Raw genomic sequence first — 8,717 nt, 5'->3', positions numbered from 1 at the left:
GAATTGTTCTAACTTTTTCCCCTTATATGACACCACAGGCCAATAGGACTCATCATAAACAAATGTAAAAATATACACTTAATCTATGTGATTGGTATCGGCGGATTTCACTCATGTGTGATCGGAATCGGTAGCATAAAACCCTGATTGGAGAATCATGCAGTTTTTTTCTTGGAATTAACTGTATATAACTTCGTAGAATGTCTACATGTATTGCTTTATTATTTCATTTTTCACTATGTGGCCCTCAGTGGAAAAAGTCTGGACACCCCTGGCGTAAATCACACCTAGCGACATAAAATACAATAATCACACCCTAAATACAAGAATTAAATGGAGTAATAAAAGCCAAAGCACTAGCAACCTTTCCATCTCAATAATCAGACCACTACACTGCCGAGTTATCACTGTCTCTTTCATAGGATCAGTAACCTGGCAGTTATGTGTACAGTTAAAGAGTGTTGTGATTTCCAATATTAATTTATGGGCTTGTGCAAGATGTAAAACAGAATGCCAAAAACGTCAGCTGTTTTTCAGAAGAACGGTGATTTCAGAATTGTTAGCATGTGTGCTATCTACATGTTGCTTTTTTTAGACTTACCAACAATTGGTCGTAATGCCACCAAGACAAAAAAATGACCGAAATAAGAGTTTAGCTAGCTACCTTAGTGGGAATTACGACGGAGGTTAACAGAATTTGTCACTGCCTTGCTTCCCTGCAATTTTCCGCAAACTAGCTAGCTGAGTGATCTGATTCCTTTCTTGGTCATTTTTGTGACTACTTCTTGATGGATTTGACAGAATTACCTAGAATGTATTGAAATGTCAGGAATGATCATTGCGTTTCCGTAAAAGTTAGCTATAGCAGGCACTCTAACGTAAATCTTCAGTATTGCTCCTTTTCTTGGTCACGTCACATTTTTGTTCCCACTTTGTGATACAATTGACAGAAATCTCTCAAAAATGTTAAAGTGGGTGAGGAATACTAATGGCGTTTCCTTGCAATTTTCCGTTACCTAGCAGGGGTTGCAACGTAGATCGACAGAATTGCTCGGATTCTTCTTCTAGGTCACATCAAAAAAATTTGAGGTTACTTCTGACAGAAGCCCTTCAAAAATATTCAAATGCTAACTGCGCTGTTTCCTCACAACTTACCATGATAAAGCTAGTAGTTGCTGCAACGACGATTAACATAATTGATCTGATTATGCCTCCTGGTCACCTAACATGTTTTGTGGCCTCTCTTTTGAGACAGAATTGCCTTAAAGTAATTGAATACACCAGTAATACATACTGCATTTCCTCAAACTAGCTAGCAGGCACACGTTTGTAAATCCAGAGAATTGATGTAATATTTTTTCCTGGTCATGTTGACACTTTCGTGGCTGCTTGTTGCTAGCCTGAATTTTCTCAAAACACTACGCGGGTAATGCTAACTGTGCTGTTTCCTTGCAACTTTCCTCAAACTAGCTAACGAGCACTGCTTCGTATGTTTTCATGGTCATCGACACTGGTCACGTTGACACTGTGGCTGCTTGTTGCGAGACAGAATTTTCTCAAAACACCATGAAGGCAATGTCAACGACGCTGCTTCCTCACAACTTTCCGCGAGCTAGCTAGTAGTCGCTACAACGAAGACAAACACAATTGCTCTGATTATCTTTCCTGGTCACCTCACATGTCTCGTGGCCATTATTTCGAGATGGAATACCCTTAAAATAATTACGCTGCACCAGTAATACATACAGTGTTGTTTCCTTGCAACTTTCCTGAAGCTAGCTAGCAGGTGCTGCTGTAATTAATTTTTCCTGGTCATGTTGACACTTGAATTTCCTTGAAACACTAATGCTAACTGCGCTACTGTAGCTAGCTAGCAGGTGTTGCTAAGTAGTTGAACAGAATTGCTACAATGAATTTTCCTGGTCACGTTTTTGTAGCTCCTTGTTGCAAGACAGCATCGTCTCAAAACACTGCTAGTCATGCTCAAGACTTTACATGTACCGTAGGTATGGTTGATGTTCTTGTCTCGTCAAACTTGAGCGCATCCCGATTTCCACGCTTTGAGTCTTCTGTGACACAAGCAGTTCTTTCTTGGAGAGCTGCTTCGGGATTCCTACCATTTGACCTGAAGAAGAGTCACTCCTAATATTAGTCTGACAGGTAAATGAGAGCCTGTGTGCAGTCTGCATTTCGACGACACTTTTAGTCCTGTGGACTCCTGCGACCTTGTCAGGCAGTCACTTGCAGTAAAACCAAGAAGACAGGTCTTAAACCAGCATTTTTCTTTATTTTTTTCAAGAAGAAGAAGAAGAAGAAAAAGAGAGTCGTGACCCGGAAATGTAACCTGCAGATTTGTTCACTCCACAGTTTTTTAGGTGTTTTAGCCCTGCCATTTATCAGCGAGGAGTGTGAACATTTGCATCACAGTGTCTTTTCCACTCGCCCGCCTCTCAGTTAACAGATGAACTATTGCTGGACAAAGATTAAACAGTAACCCAGAGTACCGCAGCCCGGTGTGAATGGTGGCCCGACAGACATTTTATCAGTAAACCAATTAACATGATTTATGGCTTGTGGGTGGGGCGTGGGGGGGATAACCGTGAGACTGGGCCATAAATACAAAAAGGGGGCCCAGCCGTAGCAGCTCCCTTTTTAAAGCGAGATGCTATCACCCTCCTCTATTCCGCTTTGCTGGCATGCAGTCAGCATGCATTTGTAAATGCAGCTCCTGTGCACACGTGGGTCAGGAGTTCAAAGCCCAGCCTGAACACTTGAAGAGTAGGGAGGCGTGAAGTCCTGACCCCCCTAATGTAACGGGGCTAAGCAATAGCACCGCTTCTTATCAGGCTACTCCCACCCAGGTGTTTGTCAGCCTTGTCCGTCCTTGTTAATCAAATTCTCTGTATTGCCTGGGAAAAATGGACTTTTTAATGATGTGCTAACAGTCATTTGTGTCCATAGAGCCTGTTTATGAGCACCAAACATGAGCCGCGGCCCCTCCTCATGTGCTTGTTCATAGGGTCTTCTGAATCGCCTAGGACCAGTTTGCCTTGGGAGACTCTACCAGGGGCATGTAGCCCCAGACAACATAGCTCCGAGGATCACTCGGGCACTCAAATAACTTTATTGATAACACGACAAAATGCGCACCATATTGTACACAAACCAGAAAATGCACACAAACTGAGGCAAAATTGTGACCTCCATTTTCAGAACCGAGGTTCCACTGTATATGGAAAAGTGGAAAAAGTACACAATAGCGCTTCTTGGAGACGCACACTCGCAACCGCTACGCAAAGTTACACACACACAAAATAGCCTCTTCCCCGTAGGGCTTACTATAAACACTTTTAAACTGTCTAAATTCCAGCATAAAGGCTAGATTTTGGACACACTTCCAATATTTGTAGTGGCACCGCTGACACTGAAAAATAGTATAACATGGGGCCTTTTACTTGTCATGACCCCCTCGTTCACCCAGTGATAAACTGAGATTTGGAATCACGAAAATCCTAATGTCTATAAAACCTGAGTCATGGCTCACATCAGCACACATTCAAAGTCTGGCTCGTGTGGAATTTCGGCTTTTCCTGTGACTTCACATCCACTGTTTGCTCGGGAGAGATTTACTGTTTCCCAAAAATGTGTTAATTGGGATCACTTTTGCCCTTTTTGGGGGTTTGGGGGGTAAGTTCCAGCTCAGGAAGCACCTGTATTTTTTGTATTTTGTGACAATACAGTAAAAAAAAAAAAATCCTGAAAAGGGTGAAACATGTACCCCTACTGTACACGTGCTCCTTTAATTCAAATTTTAGCCAGAAATGATACCTAAATTAGCACTTAAGTCGCTCTCACTGTACACATGAACACATGAACACACGAAGGACATCCGCCCATCTTCTATGCCGCTTATCCTCACTAGAGTCGCAGGCTGACTTCGGGCAAGAGGCAGGGTACACCCTGGACTGGTCGACACGAAGCACATAAAAACAGAAATAAAAAGACTAAATACAATAATTAAACAAAACGGTAATAAAAACAGAGAACAATAAACACTATGCAGTTGTTACTGTCGCTTTCATAGGAGCAGATTTGCTGATGTTTTGGCGTGGTCGCGACTGACAGATCGCTGATCGACCACCTCCTCGTCATCCTTCCATCGTCTGAGCAAATGTTATAATACCTTAATAATAATAATAATAATAATAATAATCCTTAATGATGGTCGTGACAGTCGAGCGATTGAGACTCGTGCGGCCAACATTGAGCACATAGTGCAGGGACGTCACAGTTGTCTTAACCGCGGGCCACATCACAGTTATGGTTGCCCTCAGAGGACCGCAGCTTTGCCTCAAATGTGTGTATAACTGGACTGTTCAGGTTGTCTTAGAAGTCGTTTTTGCCTAGCATACAAGCAGGCTTCGGTCAGTTCATGCTCAAGGACTATATAGGACAGCTCTAATCTGAGGAGATGGTTATTCTCTCAGGTTGAGGCACGCCTCTACCAAGACTGGTTTCACTCATTTGTGGTGCAAAACGACAGTCGTTGCCACAATAACAAAAAGAAACTCCAGTTGCATGCAGTATACATCTGTCAAAACAAATTTTTGATTTCCAAGCTTTTGTGGGCCACACAAAACAATGTGGCGGGCCGAATCACTTTGACACATGTGACAAAGCGTATTCTTCCACCGCGGCCTGGAACGACTCTCGTGTTTACGGACCAAAATGAATTTATGGGAGCACTTTTGTAACCACAAAACGCACGGAACGCCTTTGCTATTATTTGTCTGACAAATACACCACTTGGTGATGCTGGTATTAAGCCCCATACGTCGGACTGACTTGAAATTCCTCACACATCTCAATACGCTATACCAGGGGTGCCCAACGTGCAGTCCGGGGGCCAGTTGCAGCCCGTGACTCATTTATTATTGGCCCGCAGCATGTTGTAGAAATAAAATGAAACACAAAAAAAAGAAGCAAAAATGTGAAAAATACAGCAAAAAGTCACAATGGAAAGAAACAAATCTGAGGTGGTGATACTAGTAATTAATTACAAATCTTTGGCTTTAAATATGTGTATAAAATATGTATACAGTCGTTTCTCGTTTATAGCGCTCATTGGTTTCAGACACGAACGGCGATAATAATTTCCACAATAAATGTTGAAAAATTTTAAAATATTTTTGTAGTTTTGTAGAGCATAGAAAACCTGTTTATGATTTTGTACATACGTTTTTTTAACATTATTAGAGCACTGAAGACATTAAATAACACGCCATTACGTCACTTGTACACTCCTATTATTCATTGTTTACAACACGTTGCCCAACTCTTACGTTGCAGTGACTCGAGACGGCCGCTAGCTAGCAAGCTAACCAGTTAGCCTCAAATGTATTTCTTCTAAACTTAAGAAGCCAAAAATTTACCACTCGGACATGCCACGGCTGACTTCATGACCCCATGCAGTGTTAAGGTAATGTAATGTAAGGTAATGTCTAATCGAAGTTTTGTGTCATTCCTGCCATCTAGTGACCAGAATACTACATATATATATATATATATATATATATATATATATATATATATATATATATATATATATATATATATATATTATTACGTATGATTGTATTTCAATATGTTTTGACTAATAATAGACCATAGTCTACCACAAAACACTGATCATTTATTTTATGAAAAAACACTGATATAGTGACATAGTGAGGGAGTGATAATTGAACCGCGATATTGCAAGCGATGACTGTACTGCATATATGAAAGTGGCACAAGGAATCCTTTGATTTTTCCATATGCGGCCCTAGGTGGAAAACGTTTGGACACCCTTGCGTTATACAAAACACTCACTTGTAACTTAAGGCTGTTTTGCCAAATCACAACAAAATTTGGTACATACCTTAAGGGGACCGACACGCACCTGTGTTTAAAATTTGAGCAAGATTGGTTTAAAAACAGGGCTGCCATCAAGCAAAAGGTCTTTTGTCTATAAGTCATTAAGCATTTGTCCCATGGTGATTCAACTTTAAGGATATCTGTATTACATGTATGCTAGCATGTCTTCCATAGCATTTTGACCACAACCCACAGGGGGAGCCACAAACTGCACATGTTAATCCATTTGCTGTCGATTACCAAAGTGATTAACTGCTTTATTGTTTCATTTTGTTAATGGAAAGCTTCAGATGAGCTACGAGTGGCTCTGCAGCAGCAGCAGCGGCAGACACATTAAAACCAATGTTGCGTCTTTCACCTGCCTAATAATCCGCCATTGTGATAAACGATGCGACGATAAAGTTGCTTCATCGAGATTAAAAAATTAGCCTGGTGTGTACGCCGCCTGCCTCTTTTTTATGGCGCCGACGGCATTCCATCACAAGCTTCTTATTCCCTCCGATAGATCAGCGCCGATAATTGATCACGGCTGACTGACTCTGTGTTGAATGTGTACTCGCTGCTTAAAAGGGGGCTGCGGGACCGCCACTAGTGGCAGCATGTTCACAATTTTGTCACCATTACGAGCAGAGTTTACAGTTGGCTAACCTTTACGACAACAGGCTCTCGACAGGCTTAGAGATCAACTATACTGCAGACATGTTTAAATCTATTTGTATTGATCGCAGCAACTCAGCCGGAAGGCATGCACAGTCATCGATTAAGCAATTAGGTAACAGCCGGATCTATCAAAATAGTAAATTATATTTGACAAATGTGAAAACCTGATGAGCGGTGTACTTTAGCGTAGTTCACAGTGGTGTGCTTGCATTTATTCCAAGTGCAGAGTGGTGCCTCCTGTCTTCAGCCTGTTGTTTGTTTTCTGAATCGCCGTGACTTTTAGAATGACTAGATTGTTAAAAGCCATTTGTTCTCCATTAGCACTCAGGTTTCTGAATGCATTAGTATATTTTTACAGTTGTGCGCTCACCTAGTGGTAGTTTCATAAGAATGTAGTTGGATTTTGCCCAAAAAGCCCTGGAATTGGTGGTAGAAATGACATATTTTGGACGTTTTTCATTTGCCATTTTCCTATAAGACGCAATTCTAATTGAATCACATTTTTTCTTTTCTCCTGTATGTGTCTTTCCCAACGTCCCTCCCTTCCGTCTGTACTATTGTCTTTCCCCTCAGAAAATGGGAATGATGAGCAAACACTTTCCGACTCAATCCTTGAGCAAAGGGCCGCGGTGACAGGGATTATTATTTATTTGTCACGCTGGATGTAATAAGCTGTAGATACAGGATGGAAGGCCTGTGATTTATTGCTCTGTCTAATGCCGCTAGCGGGACGAGCGCTCTAGCGTGCAGGATGAATACCGCACTGTCAGTTCTGTCCATCCGTCACCATCACCTTCAGTCGCCGCCTCCTCCTCGCCCGCATCCACCCTTCCTCCCTATCTCATGCCACAATACATAAACAATCTTTCATTATTCGGATACATTCCTCTCCATATTAGCTGTCTGCATGGATGGTGACGATTCAGGTTGATGGCTCTTGAACAGTAAGGGAATTATCATTGTTTCACCATTCCTTCCGTTCCGTTGCTCTAATTTCAAAACAAATGTTTACATGGGAGGTTATAAAACCAAGTACATAGACCAAGAAGATATATGACTGTGTTCTGAAAGTAAAACTAAAATAAATCAAAGCCAGTCTCTATTTGAAGACCCTTTTAACAAAGAGAGCGCACGTTGATGACTTGCTTCCATGCTAGTCATTAGTAGACGTGCAATGCTAATCAGTTTTTCGGTACGTAACATTTGGTACATGGAACACATCAAATGAGGACAGGAAATGTAACCCTCTCACAATTTAGTCACGCATCACTCTGTAAACAAATACAGTCATTAGACTTTAGCGGCTTCACTCTATCACTGTTGTTCAAAAATATATTAATTAATAAATCAGGCTGTTTTGTGGTTGTATACGGCCTATTATTTGTTTAAAAATATACATATTTAAACAAATTTTACAAGCATTTTCAAGCATAAAAATGGCTAAATAAAGTAATGCGCTGTGATAATATGCCGTAATCTCCACTGGTCACTAGGTGTCAGTAATGTTAGCGTAATGTTAATGAGATACACAAGCACCGGATTTGATCGGTGGAAGAACAGGTTTTTATTTCAGGTTTGAATTATCTCACAACAGGCACAGTAATCCTTAACCCGGGCTACTGTTGCCAAGCCAAAACTCAACTCTGAACCCCCGATGTCACTTCCTGTCCAGCCCCCACTCAGCTCCCCTAGCACCGGAACACATTTAAATCGCTTATTTTCTGTTTTTATGTCTCCTATATTGGGTAATACCAGTGCAAAGGTGACAATTGAGGTGTTATTTCATGTCTAGATCGCTCTAAAAATGTTAAAGAACGTATTTCGAAGGTTGTACATAGGTTTTCTATGCTCTAACTGCAAAAATATTCAATTTCTAAATAAAGAATCCTACTTTGTGGAAATTCACTTATCACGGTCGGGTCTGGAATCAATTAACCGCGATAAACATAGGATTACTATACTGCAAGATGCAATAAAGTCATTAAAAAAAAGTCATGCCCAATTGTCAACTACAATAACATGTTCACAAATGTGAGATTGACAAATAAGAATCCAGAAATAATGCTGGCAATGATGCAATTGAGAAAGCTGCACATTTCTATGTGGCTAAAACATCCATATAAGAACACAGTAAAGTGCAA

Source organism: Dunckerocampus dactyliophorus, chromosome 2 (assembly GCF_027744805.1).
Source record: "Dunckerocampus dactyliophorus isolate RoL2022-P2 chromosome 2, RoL_Ddac_1.1, whole genome shotgun sequence".
Lineage (NCBI taxonomy): Eukaryota > Metazoa > Chordata > Actinopteri > Syngnathiformes > Syngnathidae > Dunckerocampus > Dunckerocampus dactyliophorus.
The sequence above is the reverse complement of the archived record's forward strand: the minus strand, read 5'-3'. Positions refer to the sequence as shown.